The 14,969-nt window shown below is 39.3% G+C and overlaps 1 protein-coding gene and 1 pseudogene across 1 annotated transcript in view; one reads left to right on the top strand and one right to left on the bottom strand.

Moving 5' to 3' along the window:
• The window catches only part of LOC143403523 (Fc receptor-like protein 3), a 105,547-nt gene that overhangs the window by 31,453 nt on the left and 59,125 nt on the right, over positions 1–14,969 (bottom strand). The gene's annotated exons all lie outside the window — the stretch shown is intronic.
• Positions 1,939–3,415, top strand: LOC143403358 (hydroxyacyl-coenzyme A dehydrogenase, mitochondrial pseudogene; annotated as a pseudogene).

The following is a 14,969-nucleotide window of genomic DNA, read 5'->3' on the forward strand; positions in this document are numbered from 1 at the left end:
ACAACCAGAAGAATGAGAAGTTAGACTCCATATATGCATAATATGTCAAAATAACATTCTACTGTCATGCATAACTAATAAGAGCAAATAAAAATGGTATCTGCTAGCAAAACGTTGAGCAGTGAGAGAAACAGAATCATGATGCCCGGTGATATAACCCAGGGTCTAAGTACAACAACAGAATTACACGGGAGGTATTGGAGGATGGAAGGCTACACAGCCCGGTGTGGAGAGTGTGTGTGTGTGTGTGCTGAAGAGGGTGAGTGGATCATGGAAGCGCCTGGAGGAGGAGAAAACTATGAATGAGAATCAGCCAGGGGAGGGTTAGTGTTTGTGTGTGGCAACAGATGGTGGAAAGAGTATCAAAACAGGAAGGGCACAGGAGTGAAGAGTGACACTGGTCCAGGAGTTGCGGGGTAGGGAGAGGGGGGCCGGGGGCAGGGGATGGTGTCTGGAAGGCACCACAGGGAAAATAAGATTATAAAGGAATGCAGGGCCTGAGAAGGCAGGTACATTTTTATGATAGAAGCCACGGGGAGCCATGGAAAGTTTTCAAGGAGGATTGGGACAAGTTTAGAATAGGACATTTAGATGGAGCACTCTGACAGAGGGTATCCTTTGATGGGACAAGATGTATCATTCCCCAGTACCTGGGATAGTGCTATCCATAGACAATAACTGAAATTTTGTTTTGGCAAACAAATTTATAAACATTTAATTCTAACCTTTAAACCTTGGCAAAAAAAAAAAAAAAAAAAAAACTAGCCACTTCGTAGCTATGACTTCACAGAGACTTATGCACACGCAGAATGAGAATGCCATGTGCCTGAAGTTTTGCCTTGCCCACTCCTCCCTCTGTGTCTATCCCTGTTCCTGCTGTGTTCTTAATCTGTCAATCACTGCTGTGACTTGCCCTCTCATGCCCAGCACCACGATCTGACCTTGTCATACAAGGAACAAATGCATCTCCTTTGCAGAAAGAGGGTGGACTGTTCCCAGAATCAAACACTAAGAACAAGCAGACACAACATATCTTTCTAAGGCTTCATGAAGTGTCTGTTAAAGATAAATGTAAGTGAAACCTTAATAGAGCGCTATGGGTTCCTTCTCTGTAAGATTGAAGGAATTTTTTTTCATCCGTGACCACTTTCTTCGAATTCACTAGAGGAAACCCTGAGCTGTACAGTAAAACATTAAAATACAGTATCTTTATGTGGGAAAGACTGAGCAGGTGCTGGGCCCCAAGAAAGGGCCAGGGCCAGGTGGAGAGAGGAGCAGACCCCAACCCAGGCTCATGTTGAGTCATCTACTCACCCAGAACCAGTAGAGTCACCCACAGCAGCATGAAGACCGGAACCACCAAGACCTGAGACCCAAAGACAAGTTTTCTCATAAATAGCAGGTTTGGTCTTGATCTTACAGTCAGTACACTGTTCACATCAGCCTCAAGTAGCACATCTGAGAAAATGCTTTTTTGAAAAGAGCAAAATGCATTAGTAAATTAGAAACAAGGAAGTGGGAGTACCCATGGTTAACTACCAATCAGGATTTCCTGTCCTCTGATCAAATTGAGAAAATAAAGATTAGGGTTCTTTAAAAAACCACATGCCATTGACCCCATATTTCTCTTGTTGGGAAATTACCTTAAGGAAAATATGTGAAGATAGTTCTATAAAAAATGTTTATTGTAACATCATTCGTTATTACCTGCACACTGGAAGCATGGGGCTGTTTAAGAATATTCCAATCCATCTGTACAATGACAAACTGTTAAAAATGAGGCAAACCTAGCTGGTGTGGTGGCTCACCTCCAGCAGCTTGGGAGGCTGAGGCAGGAGGATCTCAAGTTCAAAGCCAGCCTCAGCAAAAGTGAGAAGCTAAGCAATTCAGTGAGACCCTGTCTCTAAGTAAAATACAAAATAGAGCTGTCCCTGCATCATGGCTTTCGTAACCAGGCAGTTCCTGCACTCCTTGTCTTCTTCGTCCAGCGCTTCGGCCTCGGCGAAGAAAATTATCGTCAAGCACGTGATGGTCATCGGCAGCAGGCTGGTGGGCGCCGGCATAGCCCAGGTTGCTGCAGCAAGTGGCCACACAGTAGTGTTGGTGGACCAAACAGAGGACATCCTGGCAAAAATCCAAAAAAAGTATTTAGGAAAATTTCAAAGAAGAAGTTTGCAGAAAATCCTAAGGCTGGTGATGAGTTTGTGGAGAAGACCCTGAGCAGCATATCAACCTGCACAGATGCAGCATCTGTCCTCCACAGCACAGACCTGGTGGTGGAGGCCATCGTGGAGAACCTGAAGGTGAAGAACGAGCTCTTCCAAAGGCTGGACAAGTTTGCTGCTGAGCATACAATTTTTGCCAGCAACACTTCCTCTTTGCAGATCGCAAGCATAGCCAATGCCACCACCAGACAAGACCCATTTGCCGGCCTTCATTTCTTCAACCCAGTGCCCCTGATGAAACTCGTAGAGGTCATTAAAACACCAATGACAAGCCAGAAGACATTTGAATCTCTGGTGGACTTTAGCAAAGCCTTGGGAAAATATTCTTGCAAGGACACTCCTGGGTTTATTGTGCACCGTCTCCTGGTGCCATACCTTAAAGAAGCGATCAGGATGCATGAACGAGGAGATGCATCCAAGGAAGACACTGACACTGCAATTTGAAGTTGGGAGCTGAATACCCTATGGGTCCCTTTGAGCTTCTTGATTATGTTGGACTGGATACTACAAAGTGCATTCTGGATGGGTGGCATGAAATGGATGCCAAGAACCCACTGTTGCAGCCCAGCACATCACTAAATAAGCTGGTAGCAGAGAAGAAGCTGGGCAAGAAGACTGGAGAAGGATATTACAAATACAAACGATGCACAGCTTCTCTGGCTTCAGGAAGAAGTTTCGTGAGTGTGCTCTACCCAGCCCCAAGAGGCATGGGGATGGGTTTTGGTCAGGCAATCCCTCACTGTGCAGTCTGTTCGATGTGCATTTCGATTATAATCTATCTGAGGTAATTATTTCACTAGTCACACACAGTAATGATAGATTCTTCCATTGATAATTAACTTCTTTTTTTAGTCTGTTCATTTTTATGTATTTTCTAAAAAAAACTTTACACCCTCAGTGCCTTGGAGCCAATGTTTCTTTCGAACCTTGTCTTTGATTGAGTCACTGAGAAAGGAGAGGCCCTTCCTCCCAGAGTGAGCTTCTGGCTTCATGTTGCTGTGCACTCCTATGAGGAGCCAGCAACGCACAATGGGCATCTGTGAGGGACAGCAGTCTGCAATGCCTGCATCTTGCCTTTCTGAGAATATTTTGCTGCCTGCAGCTTTGAGCCTTATCCTGCATCTAGGTGTGACCTAAGATGTTATGTCTTTATTCAGCTCATCATCAACACACTGTTGCTGGATGGGTAGGAATATCTGTATATGTTTGGTTTCCAGGAAGAGGTCTTTTCATGGTCATTCATATCTACAAATCCTAATCATCAAATCCTAATCATTACTCTCTCTCTCTTTTTTTAATAAGAAATCAGTGCTGCAAACTCCTGTAAATTGTTTTCTAATAAAATGCAATCTATTAATCTGTGAAAATTTGGAAATAAACATGTAATTTAAAATTTTAAAACAAAAATTCAAAATAGGGCAGGGATGTGGCTCAGTGGTTAAGTGTATTGAGTTCAGTCCCTGGTTAACACCTCTCCCCCAAATGAGGCAAACCTACACATGCTAAAATTAGACCACTATGATTAATGGGAGAGGACAAAGCATGAGGTGCTGATTGGCATTTGCAGTATTATTCCTTTGTTATAGATGGAAAAAATTGAATACATGTGTATAAATGTATTTTTATAAGTATAAATATACCTTTTCATGGAAAGCACTAATAAATGGTTATATTTGATGTATTATTTGTGGGAAAGAGCCACTTCATTGTGTGTTTCTATCCTGTTTTACATGCATCATGTGTAGGAATTGCTTCTATAATTTTTTAAAAGTCAGGTTTCTGTGCTGGTGCACAGGTCAACCAAGGCCCCTAAGACATTAGCTGCCATAAGGAATGTCAGTTTCTCTCTTTGAAATATTTTTTTCCCACCTTTTCTCTCTGGACTCACACCTTGGTCCTCCTAAAGGGACATTTAACTTTGTATCTACTAATGCACATTGCCTTTGGCATATGATGTCACATTTAGAACTACTGTGCCCTGAGGAGAACATACAGGGTAAACAGAGACGAATCCATCTCAGTTCAGTGGGGGATCCTCAAGGGGAACAGAGTCTCTGCCTGCATTTGGAGCTAAAACAAATAGAACAGTTGTGAATATTCTTCTATAGATATCAGTACATGTGCATGGATTTCTATGGGGTAAATACCTGGGAGTGGGATTACTGGCTCATCAGGCATGCCTAGACAGTATCCAGGTTAGAAAATGTGGCCATGCTATTTTCCAAAGCGATTGTGCCAATTCACACTCCACCAAGCAACATGAGAGTTCTCAATGCTCTCGTCCTTGCTAATGCAGGTAATGCCATCTTGTGAATTTTAGCAATTTTGTTGGATTCATCTTAATAAGATTTTAATTTTCATGTCCCTGGTGAATTATGAGAGTCATCTAATTTTCTAATTTGTGATTTAGATATCTGTTCTTTATGTGAAATGTTTGCTCAAATATCTACCTATTTTTGGTCTTCATGTTTTATGGTTCTTTTAAACTCTAGATATGGGTCCTTTGTTGGATATTGCAAATGTCTTTCCTCAGACTGGGCTTTTATTCTTGCTCATTGATAGATCCTTCTGATTAATGATCATTCTAAACTTTGATGGAGTCTAATTCATCAATCTTTTCCTTTATGGTTAGATATTTTTATAATCCCTTCTGATTTTGTCTACTCTAAGACCATGAAGATATTTTTGTAGATTATCATCTAGAAATATATATAACTTTTTAGTATTAAATAATTTTTCCTCTGAATTACTACACTGGCTAGAATATTAAACATAATCCTGAATGAAGTGGTGATAACAAGTATCCTTCCAGTCACACAGGGAAAGTTCTCAATATTTCATCATTAAATTGTATATTTTCTTTAGGTGGTTTTCGTAGATAGTCTTCATTAGATTAAGTAAGTTTACTTCCATTTTTAGTTTGTTAATAATTTTTCTTTTTTCCTATATGATGGACATTGAGTCACAGTAAATACCTATTTTGCATTTATTGAAATGATCATGTTTTTCTTTTTTTATTGCCTGTATGGTCAATCACATTGATGATTACAAATGTAAAATCATCTCTGCATTCAACTGGGCCATGACGAGTTGTTCTTTTTTTATGAATTACTGGATTTGACTTTTAATTTGGTTTTGGATTTTAGTATTTGTGTTCATGAGAAAGGTGGACCTATACTTTTTCTTTCTTGACAAATTTTAGTATCAAAATTATATTGGTTTCATAAAACAAGTTCCTTCATTCTTTATTGTCCTAAAGAATTTGTGTTAAGATTATTGTTGTTTTTTTCCTTACCCATTTGAAGATTTTAGTGGTAAAGCTGATTGGGCCTGAATTTTCTCTGGGGAATGTTTGTGTGTGTGAATGTGTGTTTAATGACAGATTTGACTTTGAAATCCAAACAGGTTTATTCAGATACTTTCTGTTTGTGCTAGTTTACATAGGTTATATATTTCCAGGAATGTGTTTAATTACATTTCCAAACATAATGACATTATTTATAATGTCTTCATGTGATTTTTTAATAGTTCTGAGATCTGTAGTGACATTCCCTTTTTCATTCCTAATATTGATAACTGTGCTTTTTCTTTCATCTTTTTAAAAATTATTATTCTTGATCAGTCTTTGAAGGGATTTATCAGGGGAACTAGTCTTTTCAAAGAATTGTTGGTCTTATAGACTTTTTTTTCTGCTGTAGGTTTATTTTTCCGTTTCAATATTTTCTGCTTTTTTCTTTTATATTTTCTCCATTCTACCATTTTGGATTTAACTTGTCTTTAAAAAACTTATTAAAGGGATATTTAGCTATTTGATTTTTATAGTTTTTTTTTTTCTTAATATATATATTTATGCTATATATTTTTTAACCTAAATGTGGGTTTAGCTACAATATGCAGGTTTTGATATGTCATATTTCTGTGATGATTTTATTCAAAATGATTAAATATTTTATTAGGATTTCTTTTTTGACCCATGAATTATTTTGAAATGTATTGTTTCACTTCCTAAACACTTAGTGATTTCTTTTTCTTTTATTATTGATCTCTAGTTCAATCTCTCTGTAGTTCAATCTGTCTTTGAAATTTGTTGAAATTTGCTTTATAGATTAGTGTCTGAAAAGTTTTACAAATATTCTACATTTTCTTTAAAAAGAATTTGCATTATGCAAGTGTTGCTGCAGTATGTCCTTTGTCATTTACAGTGTCATTTCTATACTGAATTGTTCAAATATTCTATACTCTTAATATTTCTTTATGGTTTTCCATCAATTACCAAAGGAATTATGTTAACACTTTCCATCATAATTCTGGATTTTTCTGTTTGTTCATTTTTTTCTGTCAATTTTTTTTTGTTTTTATATTTTTGAAGTTATTTTATGAGATGCATTCTCATTTAGAATTGTCACCTCTTCCTGGCAGTGTGACACACCATTATTAAAAGTCTCTGTGTTTTTGCCCAGGAGTCACCTTGGAGAAATCTCATCTACATTTGGGCTTTATTTAGATGGTTGGATGCTCTCCTTTAAATCCGAACCTGATGCTGGATTGGATGAGTCTGGGTATCTCTAGAGGTGATAAGTCCATTGCTTTTATAGAAGAGAATGTAAACATTTGTGGCCAGAGAATGCACTGTCTCCTAAGGTGACTAGTAACAACTCCTGTCATACTTGTGTGTGCATATTGTTTCTCTCATCAAGAAGGAAGGCTGTATCCATCGCCCTTAGATATAGCTGGGCTTATGATTCGCTTGACCAATGGGATGTGGCAGAAATGAAGCTGGGCAAATTTGAAACCTGATTCTTCAGAAGCTTGGCAGAGTGTTTGTGTTTTCTTGGAACCCCAGATTATCATGTAAGAAATCTAATTGCCACATCGGAGAGTCCCAGCCAGCCCCAGCTGGTGCAGCCAACTCAGATAAGGCACTGACCATGTGACTTAAGCTATTTTGGATTCTCCTACCCCCAGTTATATTCCCTGATGAACACAGCCACATTCATGACCCCCAGATAAGCCAGGTGCCTGGCTGAGCATGACCAATTATAGAACCATTGCTTTAAGTCACCTGGCTTTTGTGTGGTTTTTAGGCAGCAAGAGCTAACCGGGATGAGTTTGTTCTATCTTTCTTAAGAAGGTCCTTTTTATCATTAAGAAATTACCCAGCCAGGAGCAGTGGTACATGCCTATAATCCCAGTGGCTTGGAAGGCCAAGGTAGAAGGATCGTGAGTTCAAAGCCAGCCTCAGCAATTTAGTGAGGCTGTAAGCAACTCAGCAAGACCCTGTCTCTAAATAAAATACGAAAAAGGCTGGGGATGTGGCTCAGTGGTTAAATTCCCCTGGGTTCAATCCCCAGTACCCCTACCCCCAATGAACTCATTCTCTATAATGATTTTTCTCTTAAAGTCTTTTTCTTCAGCTCAAGTTTGTTAATCATGTTCTTCAAATCTATATCCTTATGGATTTAGTTTACCTCAGCTCTCAATTTCTTGTATGCCTTCAATGGCTCCTGGTTTTTATGCATGTATGTTTTAATTTAAGTGCATTAACCATTTTTATGATGTTTTATTCTCCTGATGATTATTCATTGGCTGGTACTATATGGAAGAGGCATTCACTGCTTGTGGAATAGCCGTATCCTCAACGTTTCCCAGCTCCCTAATAATAGAGAACCACATGATTTGTGTGTCCAATAAACTGTGGGTGAAAGTGGTACATACTAATTCCAGGCTGAAATGGACAAGAACAGGTAGGAAATGTTCATCAGCCCTTCCCTGGCTACTGGACCACAGCGTGCGTGTTTCAGAGAGTGGACTTATAAAAGGGTGAAACCTCTCCATGTCTGGGTCTTCTGCTGAGGCACATTGGACATGAAACTGAGATTAAAGTCAGCTCTTAGGTGTTGATTCACTCAATTTTGGGGGTCGATTATTATTACCATTACACAAACGGTCCTTTCCTCAAACATACTATCAGAACAATTCTAAACTATCCTACATTTCCCAGCCTTACTGGAAATTATTTAAGTATTCTTCATTCAAAGTGAATCTGACTTTTATTAAGGAAGAATCCTTCTAGTTTTATTTTTTTATGAGCTCCAGGACTGCTTAAGTATCTTTGCAATTATCTTAGAATTTTAGAGCCAGAAGAATACTAGAGTTATAAAGTCAACATAGTTAATAAGTGACCACACTGAATGTGTGTTAAATTCTTCTATCCTGAAGCTAAATAAATAATACACTGTCAACCTCATTCTTCTCTTGGTTTCGTTTGAATTTCCCTATGATTCTTCAGAGTAAGTAGGTTGGGGATGTGGCTTTTAAAAAGTTTCATTGAAGATAAAGTTTCATTTTTCTTTTTTGGTCGTTTGTGGTTGGTTTCAGAAAAATAAAATGTGGTAGATATGCTTTTATTCTGAACTGAAAGATTCTTAGTCCAATAATAGGTACGTTGATTGGATGACTACTGTAACCACATTGGATATTTTGTAAAGATTACCTTTTGAAATCTTTGCCTCCACTCTAAAAAAGTTAAACAACGAAATAACCCAGGCAGTGTTCTTTCAGGCAGATATTGCTATCCATATCTTATAAATGTATAATATATTCTTATTCTTAATAATGATTTTTTTCTTAAAGTCTTTTTCTTCAGCTCAAGTTAGTTAGTCATGTTATTCAAATCTATATCCTTATGATTTCAGTTTACCTCAGTTCTCAATTTCTGGCTTTGTAAGACAAAGACTTGTGACCTATAGTGGCAAAGCCAAGACCAAAATCCAGATCCATCTGAGCCTTAACTAATTCAATACAAAGATACAACAGTCACAGGCATTTGAACAGGAACTCAGATGCAATGCAAGTCCTAAAGCCGGCTGTAGCGGGGACAGTTTTCATGGCTAAAGAGTCACCTCTCAAGAGCAATTGTTAAGGGCTATTTTGGTGACAGGAAATGGAAACTCAGGGTTCTTAAAAATGAACACTGAACTATTTACAAAACATTCAGATAATAGTCAAAGGTGTCTGGAGGGCATATTTAAAGCAAGAGGTGGGAAATTAGCTATAGAAATCTCATAGTCATTGGGTGGGGCTGAGATATCTCTTAGGGTTCTGTTCATCAATTTGGAGAAGGGCCAGAACCTCTTAGGAGCTCTTTGAGTGATGAGGAGGATTTTAAATGTTGACAAAGAAGATGCTCTGGCATAGTGGCTAGGAGACAGGTGTCATATAATACAGTGAGGGAGAGAGAGTCGATACAGAAGAGAAAATCTGGGCAGCAAAACCAAATCAGAACAAAGAAAAGGCTTTATTTCTTAAACGATGTTGCATCATTTTCTGGAGGAAAAATCTTACAGACAATGTACTATCATGGCAGAGGGGCAAAGGAACACAGGCTCCATCACCAGGTTCTTCCACCAACCAGCTGGCTGACCTTGGACAAATTATTACAGTAATTTTCTTCATTTTAAAACAGGTGCCACATACCTACCCCCTTGGGTAAATCAAAACTGGTAATGTTTTCCTTGCTTATTCGGAACCAGAATGTAGGTGACACAAAATCTGTCGCCCTTTCAAAGATTTATTTACGTTTTCCTCTCTAACCTTTATACCAAGTTGCCTTTACCTGGTGGTGATGGATGCTTTGTTAAAAGATAACTGAGTGAATGAATATATATTTAACAGCTCTATTGAGGTATAATTTTTAATGAGAAAAATCACTTGTTTGGGGATAGGAATGCATCTCATCAGTGGAGCACTAGCCTAGCATGTGTGCATGATGCCCTGTGTTTGATGTCCACATTGCAAAAATAATTAATTAATTAAAATAAAGGCCCTTGTTTTTATCAACACAAACCAATTCCAATTCAATTTTATTTTATTTTTCATTTTTTTTGTTTTGTTTTTATGGTGCTGGGGATTGAACCTAAGGCCATATGCAATGCTAAGAAAATGCTATACCACAGAGTTATCCCCCAGCCTACAATAATTTAATTTTAGAACATTTTTCTCTACCCCAAAAAGAACCTAGTACCCATTTGCAATCACTCTCAACCCCCACCCACAGATCCAGGAAATTATTTACTAATAATTTACTTTCTTTCTCTGTAGATTTGCCTATTATGAGCATAGAAACGGATTGGTACAGTATATGATTCTCTTGGGTCTGTCTTCTTTCACTTGGTGAAATGTTCCTTAGTCTGTTCACGTCGGAGCAAGCCTCGGTGCTTTGTTGATGTGTATGTCGTAGCTTGAATCTTCTTGAGCAGTACAACAAGATTTATTAAAGACTAGTGGAATTGTCTTTAGGGTACTGCCCACCTCAATCGAAGGTTCATAAATAACGATAACAGAGAAAAGGAAGAAAGAAAATGTCTGACATCCACCATCAGCAGCTGCTCTTTCCGGGCAAGCTAACTATGCTTTGGGGTCACTTTGCATTCTGGCTACTGTTTCCCTAACGACATCCAGAGGGATATTACGTCAGATTAATCTGACCCTTGACTTTTATCTCTGAATACTGGACCTGCTTTTTGTGTACTCCATCCTTGCTTAATTGCATGGGCCTCCAGGGCCCATAAGTCTCCAGCCTTCAAATTCTTTGCTAGTTCTCTGATCTGTACCCATTCCCCCACCTAAGCCAACCCCTGGATATCACCCATCACTCTGTTTGTGTAGAATTTTCTTCCTTATTAATTTAGCTACCTGGACTGGGCATGTAGCTCAGTTGTAGAGCACTTGCCTAGCATGTGCAAGGCCCTGGGTTCGATCCCTAGCACTGAAACCAACAAACAAAAAGATAATTTGGCTACCTGGTTGCACTTAGGAAAAAAAAATTGACACAGGCACCTAACATTAGGTTTCCCAGGCAGATTTCCCCTCCTCTTAGAATACATGCTGGATCTGCCAAGGTGGATCTCACCTAGAATCTCTAAGACCCTTCTTTTTGTAGTACTTTTGCAACTCAGCCTTTTAAAATCAGACTCTGATTCTTTGAACAAACCAGTGAGGAAGCTTGTTGTATAGGAATAACATGGATACTTGAATTATTCAGGTATGAAACAGTCTTAGCTCTGTTGCTTATCATTCGAATGACTTGGAGCAAATTTTGCAAGATTCTGAGCCCCAGTTTCCTCATTTATAAAATTGGCATTATACTTGCCTAGAGGATTAAATAAAATGTGCATAAAATATACACCAAAGAGCTGCCTAAGAGGCAGTTATGAAGTTTGTTAGCCTGCCAACACTGCTTTTAGCTGTTCTCATTCACATAACTGTTTAGTTAAAACTGTTTCTAGTCTGGGTTTTTTGGGTCCAGTTAGCCTTCCAAACCCAGAACTAGCATATTTAAATATTCCAATGTCGGTTCAGTTAGTTATAGAATTTGTAGAGAGCAACTTGTTTGAGGGTAGATAATGCTGTGTAGAGCCTGTTTGATTCCAGAGCAGTTCTCAGTTGGAGAGGCTTCTGACCAGCCTTTCATGACTTGATGAAAATGTCTAACTATAGCTAGTTTCATGGGATATGGCATGTCCCATAGGACCCCATGCTCAGGAGGACCCCAAGCTTGGTTTAATACTCTGCTGTTGCCATCTTGAAATTACTAATAGTTTTAACTTCGAAAACTTGTGTTTTGTAAATGAAATCTGCCAGGACCAGGCTGAGCATGTGCTGAGGAGTTGCCTGCAGTATGCCTGTCTGCCTCCCCTGCTGTCAGTTTGCAAATGACATGAGTGATACTCTGTGGCCACAGAATCCCAGGCGGACCCAGCTTGCATGGGAGTCCAAGGAGCCTCAAAACTATTCTTTGTGGAATGTGGATGATTGACAGCCCAGGGAAGTCGCACTTTCCATTTGAACTAGAACTAGCTCACCACAGAGCAAGAAGGACACGGTATTCTAGAAAACAATGAAAGATCAGTTTCCTGTCCCTTTTTATGTTGCTTCTCTGCATTGGCTAATTGCTTATGATGAAAATACACAGAAGGAAAGCAGACAGGGCAAGCTGGAGTTGCTTTGCCTTTCAGTTCTTACTCGTCAGAAAACTAAAGGCAGAAAGTGCTCATAGCTGTAGCTCGGTGGCAGAGCGCTTGCCTAGCCTGCGTGAGGCAGTGGGGTCGATCCTCAGCACCACCTAAAAATTAACAAATAAAATAAAGACATTCTGTGGGTCTTGAGTCAGCTGGTGACGTCATAACAAAGAAGTTATCTTTAAAAAAATTTGAGGGGGGAATAGGAAATATAATTTAAAAAGAAAAATGTTTCTTATCATTTTTAAGAAATGGAATATAAATAGTTGAGTATTTTTTAAAATCTGCAGCATTTCTACCTTTCTGATACGAACAAAATGCATTTTGTCTGTACAAAGTATAAAATAAGAACTAATTTTGGTGATTCCACTGCTTTGGTCTGTGTACGAGGTGCCCTCCCAAAGCTCTGGTGTTGATGCAGGAATATTCAGAGGTGACAGGACTGGATTATGAGAGCTGTGACCTAATCAGTCCCTTCTAGTTGGAGTGGATTATCTAGGTGGTTACCTGTAGGCAGTTAACTGGGGGCAGGGCTGGAGGAGGTATGTCACTGAGGCATGTCCTGGGAAGGTACATCTTCACTGTGGCTCCCTGCCCCCTGCTTCCTGGCCAGTCATGAATGGAGCAATGCCCCTCCACCATGCCCTTCCACCATGGGTCCACAGCAATGGAGATGGCCCACCATGGACCAAGTCTCTGAAACCATGAGCCAAAATAAACTTCCTCTAAATTGTTCTTGTCAGGTTTTGGTCAAAGCAACTAACATATCTAACACAACTAACACAAAGCTGACTAACACATTTACACATTAATTAAATACTCTTATATTTTCAGGTAAAATTGGCATTGCAGGAACATTCATGCTGATGACTTACAATTTTATTTTTTCTTTTCATAGGAAATAAAAGGATCAGATAGGAAATAAAAAGATTATGACAAGTCAAGGGAGGATCTGTGAAAGAAAAGGAAAAAGCTTCATATTTTATTACTTTTGTGAGTGTATAGTACTGGAGCTAGAGCCTCGTACCCCAAGGCTGCATCCTCCACCCTTTCTATTTTTTTTTTTTTTTTATTTTGAGATAGGGTTTCACTAAGTTGCCCAGGCTGACCTCAAACTTGGGTTCAAGTAGCTGTTATTACAGGCATGCACCACCAGGCCCTGTTATATTTTAGTGCCTTCAATGGTATATTGATTTTCTTGTCTTTTAAGCGAGGGAGTTTGCATTTTAATTTCATACCAGGCCCCATAAATTACATAACCAGTTTTGCATCTAATTTTGTTATCTTTTCCGTAGTCCCTGGGCAGCTTCCTGGGAGGAATTGTGGCTTCTTGAAAGGAGGACCCTGTGCAGGTGAGCCAATCTCCTTTTCTAATGAAAATCCTAATTTTTAAACCAGAAAGTAATAGAAGCCCGTGGGTTTGAGGCTTTCCACTAAACCCTCCAGCTTATGTAAATGTTTGCGGTATTATTTTTCCATGCCTCTGGGAAGTCCGATGACACAACACACGTTTGCATAAACATGAATGATATATTTATCTTGGGGTTCCTCTTTCTGTGGCTCTTGAACTGACGTTTGGGTGGGGGCTGTTTTTATATCTTACCTCAAGTTCATACTTGAGTTTAGAGATTTTATTAAACAGGACCAGCAAGAGTTGGGATGGAGTTTCTGGGTACAGAGGAAGGGCGTGATAAAAGGGGACCATGAAACCTAGGAACTAAAAGGATCATAGAAATTATACAGGGAAACTTTCTAACTTGGCTCAAGAGTAAAAGGCAAGGAATTGTCAGAAGCATCCGAAAGTCTTTAAAAATTTCTCATGTGAAAGCTAGAGAGAGAAAAGGAATTAAATAAAAGGGGATCTCACAAAAACAGAAGTGAGATAACCGAGCAGAGAAAAGGGATCTAGAGGAAGGTTGAGGGTGGAAACGGGGAAGTACTGCGGAACAAAAATCTACCAAGGTATGTTACATCTGGGTACGAGTACATCGCAACGAATCTCGCTTTTGTATGTGATTATAATGTACCCATTAAAATTATAGTAATAGTTTGGGTGCAGAGTGCATTCCACTAATCCCAGTGACTCGGGAGGCTGAGGCGGGAGGATTGCAAGTTTAAAGCCAGCCTCGGCAACTTAGCGAGGCCCTAAGCAACTTAGTGAGATCCTGTCTCTAAATTAAAAAAATAAAATAAAATAAAAAGAGCTGGGGATGTGGCTCAGTGGTTAAGTACCCCTGGGTTGGTACAAAAAAAAAAAAAACTAATAGAAAGGGATCAGTAAAGAAAGTGAATCAAGGAAGAAAGGAGGAGAGGGAAATAGAAAGGGGGAATGAAATTGATCAAATGACAGTAGGTGCATGTACAAATACAGCATAATAAACCCCACTATTATGTATAATATTATGTACAAAGCACCAAAAAAAAAAAAAAAATGAGGCCACAAAGTAACGTGCCGGGTGAAAGAAAGCTGAAGGGCATCTCAAAATTGTTGTGGGGGTTGATTGGGAAAATCTGAACCAAGCGCAAGGGCAGGGTGGCCCGTGGGTTTGGATTCTGCTTGTCTCTTTGTGTTCCCTCATTTCCCTGGTCACTCAAGACCTAGTCCAGGGAGTCATTCTAAACCCCCTCTTTCACCTTCAATCAACCAACTGCTTTTACTGAGTTACCTACAAAACAAGTTTTGCCCCCGACCTTTCTAACACACCTCTGGCTCTGGTCCCCTTCA

This window comes from Callospermophilus lateralis, chromosome 7, assembly GCF_048772815.1.
Source record: "Callospermophilus lateralis isolate mCalLat2 chromosome 7, mCalLat2.hap1, whole genome shotgun sequence".
Taxonomy (NCBI): Eukaryota; Metazoa; Chordata; class Mammalia; order Rodentia; family Sciuridae; genus Callospermophilus; species Callospermophilus lateralis.